The sequence below is a fragment of the Camellia sinensis genome, unplaced genomic scaffold (assembly GCF_055761805.1).
Source record: "Camellia sinensis isolate YWXY unplaced genomic scaffold, ASM5576180v1 Unanchor14, whole genome shotgun sequence".
Lineage (NCBI taxonomy): Eukaryota > Viridiplantae > Streptophyta > Magnoliopsida > Ericales > Theaceae > Camellia > Camellia sinensis.
In genome coordinates this window covers 2,766,578-2,787,709 of record NW_028129020.1, presented here as the reverse complement: position 1 = coordinate 2,787,709, position 21,132 = coordinate 2,766,578, and positions in this window count along the sequence as shown.

The following is a 21,132-nucleotide window of genomic DNA, read 5'->3' as shown; positions in this document are numbered from 1 at the left end:
AACACTCGAACACCTATACGGATTCTCCTGCACAGTGGCAGATATGTAAATACGGGGTTTCGGTACCATTTCTTGCGCATTACGGTTCGAACACTCGAACACCTATACAGATTCTCCTGCATAGTGGCAGATATGTAAATACGGGGTTTCCATACCATTTCTTGCGCATTACGGTTCGAACACTCGAACACCTATACGGATTCTCCTGCATAGTGGCAGATATGTAAATACGGGGTTTCGGTACCATTTCTTGCGCATTACGGTTCGAACACTCGAACACCTGTACGGATTCTGCTGCACAGTGGCAGATATGTAAATACGGGGTTTACGTACCATTTCTTGCGCATTACGGTTCGAACACTCGAACACCTATGCGGATTCTTCTGCACAGCGGCACTTATGTAAATACGGGGTTTCCGTACCATTTCTTGCGCATTACGGTTCGAACACTCGAACACCTATACGGATTCTCCTGCACAGTGGCAGATATGTAAATACGGGGTTTCCGTACCATTTCTTGCGCATTACGGTTCGACCACTCGAACACCTATACGGATTCTCCTGCACAGTGACAGATATGTAAATACGGGGTTTCCGTACCATTTCTTGCGCATTGCGGTTCGAACACTCGAACACCTATACGGATTCTCCTGCACAGTGGCAGATATGTAAATACGGGGTTTATGTACCATTTCTTGCGCATTACGGTTCGAACACTCGAACACCTGTCCGGATACTCCTGCACAGTGGCAGATATGTAAATACGGGGTTTCCGTACCATTTCTTGCGCATTACGGTTCGAACACTCGAACACATATACGGATTCTCCTACACAGTGGCAGATATGTAAATACGGGGTTTCCATACCATTTCTTGCGCATTACGGTTCGAACACTCGAACACCTATACGGATTCTCCTGCACAGTGGCAGATATGTAAATACGGGGTTTCGGTACCATTTCTTGCGCATTACGGTTCGAACACTCGAACACCTATACGGATTCTCCTGCATAGTGGCAGATATGTAAATACGGGGTTTCCATACCATTTCTTGCGCATTACGGTTCGAACACTCGAACACCTGTACGGATTCTCCTGCATAGTGGCAGATATGTAAATACGGGGTTTCGGTACCATTTCTTGCGCATTACGGTTCGAACACTCGAACACCTGTACGGATTCTGCTGCACAGTGGCAGATATGTAAATACGGGGTTTACGTACCATTTCTTGCGCATTACGGTTCGAACACTGGAACACCTATGCGGATTCTTCTGCACAGCGGCAGATATGTAAATACGGGGTTTCCGTACCATTTCTTGCGCATTACGGTTCGAACACTCGAACACCTATACGGATTCTCCTGCACAGTGGCAGATATGTAAATACGGGGTTTCCGTACCATTTCTTGCGCATTACGGTTCGACCACTCGAACACCTATACGGATTCTCCTGCACAGTGACAGATATGTAAATACGGGGTTTCCGTACCATTTCTTGCGCATTGCGGTTCGAACACTCGAACACCTATACGGATTCTCCTGCACAGTGGCAGATATGTAAATACGGGGTTTATGTACCATTTCTTGCGCATTACGGTTCGAACACTCGAACACCTATCCGGATACTCCTGCACAGTGGCAGATATGTAAATACGGGGTTTCCGTACCATTTCTTGCGCATTACGGTTCGAACACTCGAACACATATACGGATTCTCCTGCACAGTGGCAGATATGTAAATACGGGGTTTACGTACCATTTCTTGCGCATTACGGTTCGAACACTCGAACACCTATGCGGATTCTTCTGCACAGCGGCAGATATGTAAATACGGGGTTTCCGTACCATTTCTTGCGCATTACGGTTCGAACACTCGAACACCTATACGGATTCTCCTGCACAGTGGCAGATATGTAAATACGGGGTTTCCGTACCATTTCTTGCGCATTACGGTTCGACCACTCGAACACCTATACGGATTCTCCTGCACAGTGACAGATATGTAAATACGGGTTTCCGTACCATTTCTTGCGCATTGCGGTTCGAACACTCGAACACCTATACGGATTCTCCTGCACAGTGGCAGATATGTAAATACGGGGTTTATGTACCATTTCTTGCGCATTACGGTTCGAACACTCGAACACCTATCCGGATACTCCTGCACAGTGGCAGATATGTAAATACGGGGTTTCCGTACCATTTCTTGCGCATTACGGTTCGAACACTCGAACACATATACGGATTCTCCTGCACAGTGGCAGATATGTAAATACGGGGTTTCCATACCATTTCTTGCGCATTACGGTTCGAACACTCGAACACCTATACGGATTCTCCTGCACAGTGGCAGATATGTAAATACGGGGTTTCGGTACCATTTCTTGCGCATTACGGTTCGAACACTCGAACACCTATACAGATTCTCCTGCATAGTGGCAGATATGTAAATACGGGGTTTCCATACCATTTCTTGCGCATTACGGTTCGAACACTCGAACACCTATACGGATTCTCCTGCATAGTGGCAGATATGTAAATACGGGGTTTCGGTACCATTTCTTGCGCATTACGGTTCGAACACTCGAACACCTGTACGGATTCTGCTGCACAGTGGCAGATATGTAAATACGGGGTTTACGTACCATTTCTTGCGCATTACGGTTCGAACACTCGAACACCTATGCGGATTCTTCTGCACAGCGGCAGTTATGTAAATACGGGGTTTCCGTACCATTTCTTGCGCATTACGGTTCGAACACTCGAACACCTATACGGATTCTCCTGCACAGTGGCAGATATGTAAATACGGGGTTTCCGTACCATTTCTTGCGCATTACGGTTCGACCACTCGAACACCTATACGGATTCTCCTGCACAGTGACAGATATGTAAATACGGGGTTTCCGTACCATTTCTTGCGCATTGCGGTTCGAACACTCGAACACCTATACGGATTCTCCTGCACAGTGGCAGATATGTAAATACGGGGTTTATGTACCATTTCTTGCGCATTACGGTTCGAACACTCGAACACCTGTCCGGATACTCCTGCACAGTGGCAGATATGTAAATACGGGGTTTCCGTACCATTTCTTGCGCATTACGGTTCGAACACTCGAACACATATACGGATTCTCCTACACAGTGGCAGATATGTAAATACGGGGTTTCCATACCATTTCTTGCGCATTACGGTTCGAACACTCGAACACCTATACGGATTCTCCTGCACAGTGGCAGATATGTAAATACGGGGTTTCGGTACCATTTCTTGCGCATTACGGTTCGAACACTCGAACACCTATACGGATTCTCCTGCATAGTGGCAGATATGTAAATACGGGGTTTCCATACCATTTCTTGCGCATTACGGTTCGAACAGTCGAACACCTGTACGGATTCTCCTGCATAGTGGCAGATATGTAAATACGGGGTTTCGGTACCATTTCTTGCGCATTACGGTTCGAACACTCGAACACCTGTACGGATTCTGCTGCACAGTGGCAGATATGTAAATACGGGGTTTACGTACCATTTCTTGCGCATTACGGTTCGAACACTGGAACACCTATGCGGATTCTTCTGCACAGCGGCAGATATGTAAATACGGGGTTTCCGTACCATTTCTTACGCATTACGGTTCGAACACTCGAACACCTATACGGATTCTCCTGCACAGTGGCAGATATGTAAATACGGGGTTTCCGTACCATTTCTTGCGCATTACGGTTCGACCACTCGAACACCTATACGGATTCTCCTGCACAGTGACAGATATGTAAATACGGGGTTTCCGTACCATTTGTTGCGCATTGCGGTTCGAACACTCGAACACCTATACGGATTCTCCTGCACAGTGGCAGATATGTAAATACGGGGTTTATGTACCATTTCTTGCGCATTACGGTTCGAACACTCGAACACCTATCCGGATACTCCTGCACAGTGGCAGATATGTAAATACGGGGTTTCCGTACCATTTCTTGCGCATTACGGTTCGAACACTCGAACACATATACGGATTCTCCTGCACAGTGGCAGATATGTAAATACGGGGTTTCCATACCATTTCTTGCGCATTACGGTTCGAACACTCGAACACATATACGGATTCTCCTGCACAGTGGCAGATATGTAAATACGGGGTTTCGGTACCATTTCTTGCGCATTACGGTTCGAACACTCGAACACCTATACGGATTCTCCTGCATAGTGGCAGATATGTAAATACGGGGTTTCCATACCATTTCTTGCGCATTACGGTTCGAACACTCGAACACCTGTACGGATTCTCCTGCATAGTGGCAGATATGTAAATACGGGGTTTCGGTACCATTTCTTGCGCATTACGGTTCGAACACTCGAACACCTGTACGGATTCTGCTGCACAGTGGCAGATATGTAAATACGGGGTTTACGTACCATTTCTTGCGCATTACGGTTCGAACACTCGAACACCTATGCGGATTCTTCTGCACAGCGGCAGATATGTAAATACGGGGTTTCCGTACCATTTCTTGCGCATTACGGTTCGAACACTCGAACACCTATACGGATTCTCCTGCACAGTGGCAGATATGTAAATACGGGGTTTCTGTACCATTTCTTGCGCATTACGGTTCGACCACTCGAACACCTATACGGATTCTCCTGCACAGTGACAGATAGGTAAATACGGGGTTTCCGTACCATTTCTTGCGCATTGCGGTTCGAACACTCGAACACCTATACGGATTCTCCTGCACAGTGGCAGATATGTAAATACGGGGTTTATGTACCATTTCTTGCGCATTACGGTTCGAACACTCGAACACCTATCCGGATACTCCTGCACAGTGGCAGATATGTAAATACGGGGTTTCCGTACCATTTCTTGCGCATTACGGTTCGAACACTCGAACACATATACGGATTCTCCTGCACAGTGGCAGATATGTAAATACGGGGTTTCCATACCATTTCTTGCGCATTACGGTTCGAACACTCGAACACCTATACGGATTCTCCTGCACAGTGGCAGATATGTAAATACGGGGTTTCGGTACCATTTCTTGCGCATTACGGTTCGAACACTCGAACACCTATACGGATTCTCCTGCATAGTGGCAGATATGTAAATACGGGGTTTCCATACCATTTCTTGCGCATTACGGTTCGAACACTCGAACACCTGTACGGATTCTCCTGCATAGTGGCAGATATGTAAATACGGGGTTTCGGTACCATTTCTTGCGCATTACGGTTCGAACACTCGAACACCTGTACGGATTCTGCTGCACAGTGGCAGATATGTAAATACGGGGTTTACGTACCATTTCTTGCGCATTACGGTTCGAACACTCGAACACCTATACGGATTCTCCTGCACAGTGGCAGATATGTAAATACGGGGTTTTCGTACCATTTCTTGCGCATTACGGTTCGACCACTCGAACACCTATACGGATTCTCCTGCACAGTGACAGATATGTAAATACGGGGTTTCCGTACCATTTCTTGCGCATTGCGGTTCGAACACTCGAACAACTATACGGATTCTCCTGCACAGTGGCAGATATGTAAATACGGGGTTTATGTACCATTTCTTGCGTATTACGGTTCGAACACTCGAACACCTATCCGGATACTCCTGCACAGTGGCAGATATGTAAATACGGGGTTTCCGTACCATTTCTTGCGCATTACGGTTCGAACACTCGAACACAAATACGGATTCTCCTGCACAGCGGCAGATATGTAAATACGGGGTTTCCTTACCATTTCTTGCGCATTACGGTTCGAACACTCGAACACCTATACGGATTCTCCTGCACAGTGGCAGATTTGTAAATACGGGGTTTCGGTACCATTTCTTGCGCATTACGGTTCGAACACTCGAACACCTGTACGGATTCTCCTGCATAGTGGCAGATATGTAAATACGGGGTTTCGGTACCATTTCTTGCGCATTACGGTTCGAACACTCGAACACCTATGCGGATTCTTCTGCACAGCGGCAGATATGTAAATACGGGGTTTCCGTACCATTTCTTGCGCATTACGGTTCGAACACTCGAACACCTATACGGATTCTCCTGCACAGTGGCAGATATGTAAATACGGGGTTTACGTACCATTTCTTGCGCATTACGGTTCGAACACTCGAACACCTATGCGGATTCTTCTGCACAGCGGCAGATATGTAAATACGGGGTTTCCGTACCATTTCTTGCGCATTACGGTTCGAACACTCGAACACCTATACGGATTCTCCTGCACAGTGGCAGATACGTAAATACGGGGTTTCTGTACCATTTCTTGCGCATTACGGTTCGAACACTCGAACACCTATACGGATTCTCCTGCACAGTGGCAGATATGTAAATACGGGGTTTCCGTACCATTTCTTGCGCAATACGGTTCGACCACTCGAACACCTATACGGATTCTCCTGCACAGTGACAGATATGTAAATACGGGGTTTCCGTACCATTTCTTGCGCATTGCGGTTCGAACACTCGAACACCTATACGGATTCTCCTGCACGGTGGCAGATATGTAAATACGGGGTTTATGTACCATTTCTTGCGCATTACGGTTCGAACACTCGAACACCTATCCGGATACTCCTGCACAGTGGCAGATATGTAAATACGGGATTTCCGTACCATTTCTTGCGCATTACGGTTCGAACACTCGAACACAAATACGGATTCTCCTGCACAGTGGCAGATATGTAAATACGGGGTTTCCATACCATTTCTTGCGCATTACGGATCGAACACTCGAACACCTATACGGATTCTCCTGCACAGTGGCAGATTTGTAAATACGGGGTTTCGGTACCATTTCTTGCGCATTACGGTTCGAACACTCGAACACCTATACGGATTCTCCTGCACAGTGGCAGATATGTAAATACGGGGTTTCCATACCATTTGTTGCGCATTACGGTTCGAACACTCGAACACCTATACGGATTCTCCTGCACAGTGGCAGATATGTAAATACGGGGTTTATGTACCATTTCTTGCGCATTACGGTTCGAACACTCGAACACCTATCCGGATACTCCTGCACAGTGGCAGATATGTAAATACGGGGTTTCCGTACCATTTCTTGCGCATTACGGTTCGAACACTCGAACACATATACAGATTCTCCTGCACAGTGGCAGATATGTAAATACGGGGTTTCCATACCATTTCTTGCGCATTACGGTTCGAACACTCGAACACCTATACGGATTCTCCTGCACAGTGGCAGATATGTAAATACGGGGTTTCCGTACCATTTCTTGCGCATTACGGTTCGACCACTTGAACACCTATACGGATTCTCCTGCACAGTGACAGATATGTAAATACGGGGTTTCCGTACCATTTCTTGCGCATTGCGGTTCGAACACTCGAACACCTATACGGATTCTCCTGCACGGTGGCAGATATTTAAATACGGGGTTTATGTACCATTTCTTGCGCATTACGGTTCGAACACTCGAACACCTATCCGGATACTCCTGCACAGTGGCAGATATGTAAATACGGGGTTTCCGTACCATTTCTTGCGCATTACGGTTCGAACACTCGAACACCTACACGGATTCTCCTGCATAGTGGCAGATATGTAAATACGGGGTTTCCATACCATTTCTTGCGCATTACGGTTCGAACACTCGAACACCTGTACGGATTTTCCTGCATAGTGGCAGATATGTAAATACGGGGTTTCGGTACCATTTCTTGCGCATTACGGTTCGAACACTCGAACACCTGTACGGATTCTGCTGCACAGTGGCAGATATGTAAATACGGCGTTTACGTACCATTTCTTGCGCATTACGGTTCGAACACTCGAACACCTATGCGGATTCTTCTGCACAGCGGCAGATATGTAAATACGGGGTTTCCGTACCATTTCTTGCGCATTACGGTTCGAACACTCGAACACCTATACGGATTCTCCTGCACAGTGGCAGATATGTAAATACGGGGTTTCCGTACCATTTCTTGCGCATTACGGTTCGAACACTCGAACACCTATACGGATTCTCCTGCACAGTGGCAGATATGTAAATACGGGGTTTCCGTACCATTTCTTGCGCATTACGGTTCGACCACTTGAACACCTATACGGATTCTCCTGCACAGTGACAGATATGTAAATACGGGGTTTCCGTACCATTTCTTGCGCATTGCGGTTCGAACACTCGAACACCTATACGGATTCTCCTGCACAGTGGCAGATATGTAAATACGGGGTTTATGCACCATTTCTTGCGCATTACGGTTCGAACACTCGAACACCTGTACGGATTCTGCTGCACAGTGGCAGATATGTAAATACGGCGTTTACGTACCATTTCTTGCGCATTACGGTTCGACCACTCGAACACCTATACGGATTCTCCTGCACAGTGGCAGATACGTAAATACGGGGTTTCTGTACCATTTCTTGCGCATTACGGTTCGAACACTCGAACACCTATACGGATTCTCCTGCACAGTGGCAGATATGTAAATACGGGGTTTCCGTACCATTTCTTGCGCATTACGGTTCGACCACTCGAACACCTATACGGATTCTCCTGCACAGTGACAGATATGTAAATACGGGGTTTCCGTACCATTTCTTGCGCATTGCGGTTCGAACACTCGAACACCTATACGGATTCTCCTGCACGGTGGCAGATATGTAAATACGGGGTTTATGTACCATTTCTTGCGCATTACGGTTCGAACACTCGAACACCTATCCGGATACTCCTGCACAGTGGCAGATATGTAAATACGGGGTTTCCGTACCATTTCTTGCGCATTACGGTTCGAACACTCGAACACATATACGGATTCTCCTGCACAGTGGCAGATATGTAAATACGGGGTTTCCATACCATTTCTTGCGCATTACGGTTCGAACACTCGAACACCTATACGGATTCTCCTGCACAGTGGCAGATATGTAAATACGGGGTTTCCATACCATTTCTTGCGCATTACGGTTCGAACACTCGAACACCTGTACGGATTCTCCTGCATAGTGGCAGATATGTAAATACGGGGTTTCGGTACCATTTCTTGCGCATTACGGTTCGAACACTCGAACACCTGTACGGATTCTGCTGCACAGTGGCAGATATGTAAATACGGGGTTTACGTACCATTTCTTGCGCATTACGGTTCGAACACTCGAACACCTATACGGATTCTCCTGCACAGTGGCAGATATGTAAATACGGGGTTTTCGTACCATTTCTTGCGCATTACGGTTCGACCACTCGAACACCTATACGGATTCTCCTGCACAGTGACAGATATGTAAATACGGGGTTTCCGTACCATTTCTTGCGCATTGCGGTTCGAACACTCGAACAACTATACGGATTCTCCTGCACAGTGGCAGATATGTAAATACGGGGTTTATGTACCATTTCTTGCGTATTACGGTTCGAACACTCGAACACCTATCCGGATACTCCTGCACAGTGGCAGATATGTAAATACGGGGTTTCCGTACCATTTCTTGCGCATTACGGTTCGAACACTCGAACACAAATACGGATTCTCCTGCACAGCGGCAGATATGTAAATACGGGGTTTCCTTACCATTTCTTGCGCATTACGGTTCGAACACTCGAACACCTATACGGATTCTCCTGCACAGTGGCAGATTTGTAAATACGGGGTTTCGGTACCATTTCTTGCGCATTACGGTTCGAACACTCGAACACCTGTACGGATTCTCCTGCATAGTGGCAGATATGTAAATACGGGGTTTCGGTACCATTTCTTGCGCATTACGGTTCGAACACTCGAACACCTATACGGATTCTGCTGCACAGTGGCAGATATGTAAATACGGGGTTTACGTACCATTTCTTGCGCATTACGGTTCGAACACTCGAACACCTATGCGGATTCTTCTGCACAGCGGCAGATATGTAAATACGGGGTTTCCGTACCATTTCTTGCGCATTACGGTTCGAACACTCGAACACCTATACGGATTCTCCTGCACAGTGGCAGATACGTAAATACGGGGTTTCTGTACCATTTCTTGCGCATTACGGTTCGAACACTCGAACACCTATACGGATTCTCCTGCACAGTGGCAGATATGTAAATACGGGGTTTCCGTACCATTTCTTGCGCAATACGGTTCGACCACTCGAACACCTATACGGATTCTCCTGCACAGTGACAGATATGTAAATACGGGGTTTCCGTACCATTTCTTGCGCATTGCGGTTCGAACACTCGAACACCTATACGGATTCTCCTGCACGGTGGCAGATATGTAAATACGGGGTTTATGTACCATTTCTTGCGCATTACGGTTCGAACACTCGAACACCTATCCGGATACTCCTGCACAGTGGCAGATATGTAAATACGGGGTTTCCGTACCATTTCTTGCGCATTACGGTTCGAACACTCGAACACAAATACGGATTCTCCTGCACAGTGGCAGATATGTAAATACGGGGTTTCCATACCATTTCTTGCGCATTACGGATCGAACACTCGAACACCTATACGGATTCTCCTGCACAGTGGCAGATTTGTAAATACGGGGTTTCGGTACCATTTCTTGCGCATTACGGTTCGAACACTCGAACACCTATACGGATTCTCCTGCACAGTGGCAGATATGTAAATACGGGGTTTCCATACCATTTGTTGCGCATTACGGTTCGAACACTCGAACACCTATACGGATTCTCCTGCACAGTGGCAGATATGTAAATACGGGGTTTATGTACCATTTCTTGCGCATTACGGTTCGAACACTCGAACACCTATCCGGATACTCCTGCACAGTGGCAGATATGTAAATACGGGGTTTCCGTACCATTTCTTGCGCATTACGGTTCGAACACTCGAACACATATACAGATTCTCCTGCACAGTGGCAGATATGTAAATACGGGGTTTCCATACCATTTCTTGCGCATTACGGTTCGAACACTCGAACACGTATACGGATTCTCCTGCACAGTGGCAGATATGTAAATACGGGGTTTCCGTACCATTTCTTGCGCATTACGGTTCGACCACTTGAACACCTATACGGATTCTCCTGCACAGTGACAGATATGTAAATACGGGGTTTCCGTACCATTTCTTGCGCATTGCGGTTCGAACACTCGAACACCTATACGGATTCTCCTGCACGGTGGCAGATATTTAAATACGGGGTTTATGTACCATTTCTTGCGCATTACGGTTCGAACACTCGAACACCTATCCGGATACTCCTGCACAGTGGCAGATATGTAAATACGGGGTTTCCGTACCATTTCTTGCGCATTACGGTTCGAACACTCGAACACCTACACGGATTCTCCTGCATAGTGGCAGATATGTAAATACGGGGTTTCCATACCATTTCTTGCGCATTACGGTTCGAACACTCGAACACCTGTACGGATTTTCCTGCATAGTGGCAGATATGTAAATACGGGGTTTCGGTACCATTTCTTGCGCATTACGGTTCGAACACTCGAACACCTGTACGGATTCTGCTGCACAGTGGCAGATATGTAAATACGGCGTTTACGTACCATTTCTTGCGCATTACGGTTCGAACACTCGAACACCTATGCGGATTCTTCTGCACAGCGGCAGATATGTAAATACGGGGTTTCCGTACCATTTCTTGCGCATTACGGTTCGAACACTCGAACACCTATACGGATTCTCCTGCACAGTGGCAGATATGTAAATACGGGGTTTCCGTACCATTTCTTGCGCATTACGGTTCGAACACTCGAACACCTATACGGATTCTCCTGCACAGTGGCAGATATGTAAATACGGGGTTTCCGTACCATTTCTTGCGCATTACGGTTCGACCACTTGAACACCTATACGGATTCTCCTGCACAGTGACAGATATGTAAATACGGGGTTTCCGTACCATTTCTTGCGCATTGCGGTTCGAACACTCGAACACCTATACGGATTCTCCTGCACAGTGGCAGATATGTAAATACGGGGTTTATGCACCATTTCTTGCGCATTACGGTTCGAACACTCGAACACCTGTACGGATTCTGCTGCACAGTGGCAGATATGTAAATACGGCGTTTACGTACCATTTCTTGCGCATTACGGTTCGACCACTCGAACACCTATACGGATTCTCCTGCACAGTGGCAGATACGTAAATACGGGGTTTCTGTACCATTTCTTGCGCATTACGGTTCGAACACTCGAACACCTATACGGATTCTCCTGCACAGTGGCAGATATGTAAATACGGGGTTTCCGTACCATTTCTTGCGCATTACGGTTCGACCACTCGAACACCTATACGGATTCTCCTGCACAGTGACAGATATGTAAATACGGGGTTTCCGTACCATTTCTTGCGCATTGCGGTTCGAACACTCGAACACCTATACGGATTCTCCTGCACGGTGGCAGATATGTAAATACGGGGTTTATGTACCATTTCTTGCGCATTACGGTTCGGACACTCGAACACCTATCCGGATACTCCTGCACAGTGGCAGATATGTAAATACGGGGTTTCCGTACCATTTCTTGCGCATTACGGTTCGAACACTCGAACACTAATACTGATTCTCCTGCACAGTGGCAGATATGTAAATACGGGGTTTCCATACCATTTCTTGCGCATTACGGATCGAACACTCGAACACCTATACGGATTCTCCTGCACAGTGGCAGATATGTAAATACGGCGTTTACGTACCATTTCTTGCGCATTACGGTTCGAACACTCGAACACCTATGCGGATTCTTCTGCACAGCGGCAGATATGTAAATACGGGGTTTCCGTACCATTTCTTGCGCATTACGGTTCGAACACTCGAACACTAATACTGATTCTCCTGCACAGCGGCAGATATGTAAATACGGGGTTTCCATACCATTTCTTGCGCATTACGGATCGAACACTCGAACACCTATACGGATTCTCCTGCACAGTGGCAGATATGTAAATACGGCGTTTCCATACCATTTCTTGCGCATTACGGATCGGACACTCGAACACCTATCCGGATACTCCTGCACAGTGGCAGATATGTAAATACGGGGTTTCCGTACCATTTCTTGCGCATTACGGTTCGAACACTCGAACACTAATACTGATTCTCCTGCACAGCGGCAGATATGTAAATACGGGGTTTCCATACCATTTCTTGCGCATTACGGATCGAACACTCGAACACCTATACGGATTCTCCTGCACAGTGGCAGATATGTAAATACGGCGTTTACGTACCATTTCTTGCGCATTACGGTTCGAACACTCGAACACCTATGCGGATTCTTCTGCACAGCGGCAGATATGTAAATACGGGGTTTCCGTACCATTTCTTGCGCATTACGGTTCGAACACTCGAACACCTATACGGATTCTCCTGCACAGTGGCAGATATGTAAATACGGGGTTTCCGTACCATTTCTTGCGCATTACGGTTCGAACACTCGAACACCTATACGGATTCTCCTGCACAGTGGCAGATATGTAAATACGGGGTTTCCGTACCATTTCTTGCGCATTACGGTTCGACCACTTGAACACCTATACGGATTCTCCTGCACAGTGACAGATATGTAAATACGGGGTTTCCGTACCATTTCTTGCGCATTGCGGTTCGAACACTCGAACACCTATACGGATTCTCCTGCACAGTGGCAGATATGTAAATACGGGGTTTATGCACCATTTCTTGCGCATTACGGTTCGAACACTCGAACACCTATACGGATTCTCCTGCACAGTGGCAGATACGTAAATACGGGGTTTCCGTACCATTTCTTGCGCATTACGGTTCGAACACTCGAACACCTATACGGATTCTCCTGCACAGTGGCAGATATGTAAATACGGGGTTTCCGTACCATTTCTTGCGCATTACGGTTCGACCACTCGAACACCTATACGGATTCTCCTGCACAGTGACAGATATGTAAATACGGGGTTTCCGTACCATTTCTTGCGCATTGCGGTTCGAACACTCGAACACCTATACGGATTCTCCTGCACGGTGGCAGATATGTAAATACGGGTTTATGTACCATTTCTTGCGCATTACGGTTCGAACACTCGAACACCTATCCGGATACTCCTGCACAGTGGCAGATATGTAAATACGGGGTTTCCGTACCATTTCTTGCGCATTACGGTTCGAACACTCGAACACAAATACGGATTCTCCTGCATAGTGGCAGATATGTAAATACGGGGTTTCCGTACCATTTTTTGCGCATTACGGTTCGAACACTCGAACACCTATACGGATTCTCCTGCACAGTGGCAGATATGTAAATACGGGGTTTCCGTACCATTTCTTGCGCATTACGGTTCGACCACTTGAACACCTATACGGATTCTCCTGCACAGTGACAGATATGTAAATACGGGGTTTCCGTACCATTTCTTGCGCATTGCGGTTCGAACACTCGAACACCTATACGGATTCTCCTGCACAGTGGAAGATATGTAAATACGGGGTTTATGCACCATTTCTTGCGCATTACGGTTCGAACACTCGAACACCTGTACGGATTCTGCTGCACAGTGGCAGATATGTAAATACGGCGTTTACGTACCATTTCTTGCGCATTACGGTTCGAACACTCGAACACCTATACGGATTCTCCTGCACAGTGGCAGATACGTAAATACGGGGTTTCCGTACCATTTCTTGCGCATTACGGTTCGAACACTCGAACACCTATACGGATTCTCCTGCACAGTGGCAGATATGTAAATACGGGGTTTCCGTACCATTTCTTGCGCATTACGGTTCGACCACTCGAACACCTATACGGATTCTCCTGTACAGTGACAGATATGTAAATACGGGGTTTCCGTACCATTTCTTGCGCATTGCGGTTCGAACACTCAACACCTATACGGATTCTCCTGCACGGTGGCAGATATGTAAATACGGGGTTTATGTACCATTTCTTGCGCATTACGGTTCGAACACTCGAACACCTATCCGGATACTCCTGCACAGTGGCAGATATGTAAATACGGGGTTTCCGTACCATTTCTTGCGCATTACGGTTCGAACACTCGAACACAAATACGGATTCTCCTGCACAGTGGCAGATATGTAAATACGGGGTTTCCATACCATTTCTTGCGCATTACGGATCGAACACTCGAACACCTTTACAGATTCTCCTGCACAGTGGCAGATTTGTAAATACGGGGTTTCGGTACCATTTCTTGCGCATTACGGTTCGAACACTCGAACACCTATACGGATTCTCCTGCACAGTGGCAGATATGTAAATACAGGGTTTCCATACCATTTGTTGCGCATTACGGTTCGAACACTCGAACACCTATACGGATTCTCCTGCACAGTGGCAGATATGTAAATACGGGGTTTATGTACCATTTCTTGCGCATTACGGTTCGAACACTCGAACACCTATCCGGATACTCCTGCACAGTGGCAGATATGTAAATACGGGGTTTCCGTACCATTTCTTGCGCATTACGGTTCGAACACTCGAACACATATACAGATTCTCCTGCACAGTGGCAGATATGTAAATACGGGGTTTCCATACCATTTCTTGCGCATTACGGTTCGAACACTCGAACACCTGTACGGATTCTCCTGCATAGTGGCAGATATGTAAATACGGGGTTTCGGTACCATTTCTTGCGCATTACGGTTCGAACACTCGAACACCTGTACGGATTCTGCTGCACAGTGGCAGATATGTAAATACGGGGTTTACGTACCATTTCTTGCGCATTACGGTTCGAACACTCGAACACCTATGCGGATTCTTCTGCACAGCGGCAGATATGTAAATACGGGGTTTCCGTACCATTTCTTGCGCATTACGGTTCGAACACTCGAACACCTATACGGATTCTCCTGCACAGTGGCAGATATGTAAATACAGGGTTTCCATACCATTTGTTGCGCATTACGGTTCGAACACTCGAACACCTATACGGATTCTCCTGCACAGTGGCAGATATGTAAATACGGGGTTTATGTACCATTTCTTGCGCATTACGGTTCGAACACTCGAACACCTATACGGATTCTCCTGCACAGTGGCAGATATGTAAATACGGGGTTTCCGTACCATTTCTTGCGCATTACGGTTCGACCACTTGAACACCTATACGGATTCTCCTGCACAGTGACAGATATGTAAATACGGGGTTTCCGTACCATTTCTTGCGCATTGCGGTTCGAACACTCGAACACCTATACGGATTCTCCTGCACGGTGGCAGATATGTAAATACGGGGTTTATGTACCATTTCTTGCGCATTACGGTTCGAACACTCGAACACCTATCCGGATACTCCTGCACAGTGGCAGATATGTAAATACGGGGTTTCCGTACCATTTCTTGCGCATTACGGTTCGAACACTCGAACACATATACGGATTCTCCTGCACAGTGGCAGATATGTAAATACGGGGTTTCCATACCATTTCTTGCGCATTACGGTTCGAACACTCGAACACCTATACGGATTCTCCTGCACAGTGGCAGATATGTAAATACGGGGTTTCGGTACCATTTCTTGCGCATTACGGTTCGAACAATCGAACACCTATACGGATTCTCCTGCATAGTGGCAGATATGTAAATACGGGGTTTCCATACCATTTCTTGCGCATTACGGTTCGAACACTCGAACACCTGTACGGATTCTCCTGCATAGTGGCAGATATGTAAATACGGGGTTTCGGTACCATTTCTTGCGCATTACGGTTCGAACACTCGAACACCTGTACGGATTCTGCTGCACAGTGGCAGATATGTAAATACGGGGTTTACGTACCATTTCTTGCGCGTTACGGTTCGAACACTCGAACACCTTTGCGGATTCTTCTGCACAGCGGCAGATATGTAAATACGGGGTTTCCGTACCATTTCTTGCGCATTACGGTTCGAACACTCGAACACCTATACGGATTCTCCTGCACAGTGGCAGATATGTAAATACGGGGTTTCCGTACCATTTCTTGCGCATTACGGTTCGACCACTCGAACACCTATACGGATTCTCCTGCACAGTGACAGATATGTAAATACGGGGTTTCCGTACCATTTCTTGCGCATTACGGTTCGAACACTCGAACACCTATACGGATTCTCCTGCACAGTGGCAGATATGTAAATACGGGGTTTCGGTACCATTTCTTGCGCATTACGGTTCGAACACTCGAACACCTGTACGGATTCTGCTGCACAGTGGCAGATATGTAAATACGGGGTTTATGTACCATTTCTTGCGCATTACGGTTCGAACACTCGAACACCTATCCGGATACTCCTGCACAGTGGCAGATATGTAAATACGGGGTTTCCGTACCATTTCTTGCGCATTACGGTTCGAACACTCGAACACATATACGGATTCTCCTGCACAGTGGCAGATATGTAAATACGGGGTTTCCATACCATTTCTTGCGCATTACGGTTCGAACACTCGAACACCTATACGGATTCTCCTGCACAGTGGCAGATATGTAAATACGGGGTTTCGGTACCATTTCTTGCGCATTACGGTTCGAACACTCGAACACCTGTACGGATTCTGCTGCACAGTGGCAGATATGTAAATACGGCGTTTACGTACCATTTCTTGCGCATTACGGTTCGAACACTCGAACACCTATGCGGATTCTTCTGCACAGCGGCAGATATGTTAATACGGGGTTTCCGTACCATTTCTTGCGCATTACGGTTCGAACACTCGAACACCTGTACGGATTCTGCTGCACAGTGGCAGATATGTAAATACGGCGTTTACGTACCATTTCTTGCGCATTACGGTTCGAACACTCGAACACCTATGCGGATTCTTCTGCACAGCGGCAGATATGTAAATACGGGGTTTCCGTACCATTTCTTGCGCATTACGGTTCGAACACTCGAACACCTATACGGATTCTCCTGCACAGTGGCAGATATGTAAATACGGGTTTCCGTACCATTTCTTGCGCATTACGGTTCGACCACTCGAACACCTATACGGATTCTCCTGCACAGTGACAGATATGTAAATACGGGGTTTCCGTACCATTTCTTGCGCATTGCGGTTCGAACACTCGAACACCTATACGGATTCTCCTGCACAGTGGCAGATATGTAAATACGGGGTTTATGTACCATTTCTTGCGCATTACGGTTCGAACACTCGAACACCTATCCGGATACTCCTGCACAGTGGCAGATATGTAAATACGGGGTTTCCGTACCATTTCTTGCGCATTACGGTTCGAACACTCGAACACATATACGGATTCTCCTGCACAGTGGCAGATATGTAAATACGGGGTTTCCATACCATTTCTTGCGCATTACGGTTCGAACACTCGAACACCTATACGGATTCTCCTGCACAGTGGCAGATATGTAAATACGGGGTTTCGGTACCATTTCTTGCGCATTACGGTTCGAACAATCGAACACCTATACGGATTCTCCTGCATAGTGGCAGATATGTAAATACGGGGTTTCCATACCATTTCTTGCGCATTACGGTTCGAACACTCGAACACCTGTACGGATTCTCCTGCATAGTGGCAGATATGTAAATACGGGGTTTCGGTACCATTTCTTGCGCATTACGGTTCGAACACTCGAACACCTGTACGGATTCTGCTGCACAGTGGCAGATATGTAAATACGGGGTTTACGTACCATTTCTTGCGCGTTACGGTTCGAACACTCGAACACCTTTGCGGATTCTTCTGCACAGCGGCAGATATGTAAATACGGGGTTTCCGTACCATTTCTTGCGCATTACGGTTCGAACACTCGAACACCTATACGGATTCTCCTGCACAGTGGCAGATATGTAAATACGGGGTTTCCGTACCATTTCTTGCGCATTACGGTTCGACCACTCGAACACCTATACGGATTCTCCTGCACAGTGACAGATATGTAAATACGGGGTTTCCGTACCATTTCTTGCGCATTGCGGTTCGAACACTCGAACACCTATACGGATTCTCGTGCACAGTGGCAGATATGTAAATACGGGGTTTATGTACCATTTCTTGCGCATTACGGTTCGAACACTCGAACACCTATCCGGATACTCCTGCACAGTGGCAGATATGTAAATACGGGGTTTCCGTACCATTTCTTGCGCATTACGGTTCGAACAATCGAACACATATACGGATTCTCCTGCACAGTGGCAGATATGTAAATACGGGGTTTCCATACCATTTCTTGCGCATTACGGTTCGAACACTCGAACACCTATACGGATTCTCCTGCACAGTGGCAGATATGTAAATACGGGGTTTCGGTACCATTTCTTGCGCATTACGGTTCGAACACTCGAACACCTATACAGATTCTCCTGCATAGTGGCAGATATGTAAATACGGGGTTTCCATACCATTTCTTGCGCATTACGGTTCGAACACTCGAACACCTGTACGGATTCTCCTGCATAGTGGCAGATATGTAAATACGGGGTTTCGGTACCATTTCTTGCGCATTACGGTTCGAACACTCGAACACCTGTACGGATTCTGCTGCACAGTGGCAGATATGTAAATACGGGGTTTACGTACCATTTCTTGCGCATTACGGTTCGAACACTCGAACACCTATGCGGATTCTTCTGCACAGCGGCAGATATGTAAATACGGGGTTTCCGTACCATTTCTTGCGCATTACGGTTCGAACACTCGAACACCTATACGGATTCTCCTGCACAGTGGCAGATATGTAAATACGGGGTTTCCGTACCATTTCTTGCGCATTACGGTTCGACCACTCGAACACCTATACGGATTCTCCTGCACAGTGACAGATATGTAAATACGGGGTTTCCGTACCATTTCTTGCGCATTGCGGTTCTAACACTCGAACACCTATACGGATTCTCGTGCACAGTGGCAGATATGTAAATACGGGGTTTATGTACCATTTCTTGCGCATTACGGTTCGAACACTCGAACACCTATCCGGATACTCCTGCACAGTGGCAGATATGTAAATACGGGGTTTCCGTACCATTTCTTGCGCATTACGGTTTGAACACTCGAACACATATACGGATTCTCCTGCACAGTGGCAGATATGTAAATACGGGGTTTCCATACCATTTCTTGCGCATTACGGTTCGAACACTCGAACACCTATACGGATTCTCCTGCACAGTGGCAGATATGTAAATACGGGGTTTCGGTACCATTTCTTGCGCATTACGGTTCGAACACTCGAACACCTATACGGATTCTCCTGCATAGTGGCAGATATGTAAATACGGGGTTTCCATACCATTTCTTGCGCATTACGGTTCGAACACTCGAACACCTGTACGGATTCTCCTGCATAGTGGCAGATATGTAAATACGGGGTTTCGGTACCATTTCTTGCGCATTACGGTTCGAACACTCGAACACCTGTACGGATTCTGCTGCACAGTGGCAGATATGTAAATACGGGGTTTACGTACCATTTCTTGCGCGTTACGGTTCGAACACTCGAACACCTTTGCGGATTCTTCTGCACAGCGGCAGATATGTAAATACGGGGTTTCCGTACCATTTCTTGCGCATTACGGTTCGAACACTCGAACACCTATACGGATTCTCCTGCACAGTGGCAGATATGTAAATACGGGGTTTCCGTACCATTTCTTGCGCATTACGGTTCGACCACTCGAACACCTATACGGATTCTCCTGCACAGTGACAGATATGTAAATACGGGGTTTCCGTACCATTTCTTGCGCATTGCGGTTCTAACACTCGAACACCTATACGGATTCTCCTGCACAGTGGCAGATATGTAAATACGGGGTTTATGTACCATTTCTTGCGCATTACGGTTCGAACACTCGAACACCTATCCGGATACTCCTGCACAGTGGCAGATATGTAAATACGGGGTTTCCGTACCATTTCTTGCGCATTACGGTTTGAACAGTCGAACACATATACGGATTCTCCTGCACAGTGGCAGATATGTAAATACGGGGTTTCCATACCATTTCTTGCGCATTACGGTTCGAACACTCGAACACCTATACGGATTCTCCTGCACAGTGGCAGATATGTAAATACGGGGTTTCGGTACCATTTCTTGCGCATTACGGTTCGAACACTCGAACACCTATACGGATTCTCCTGCATAGTGGCAGAT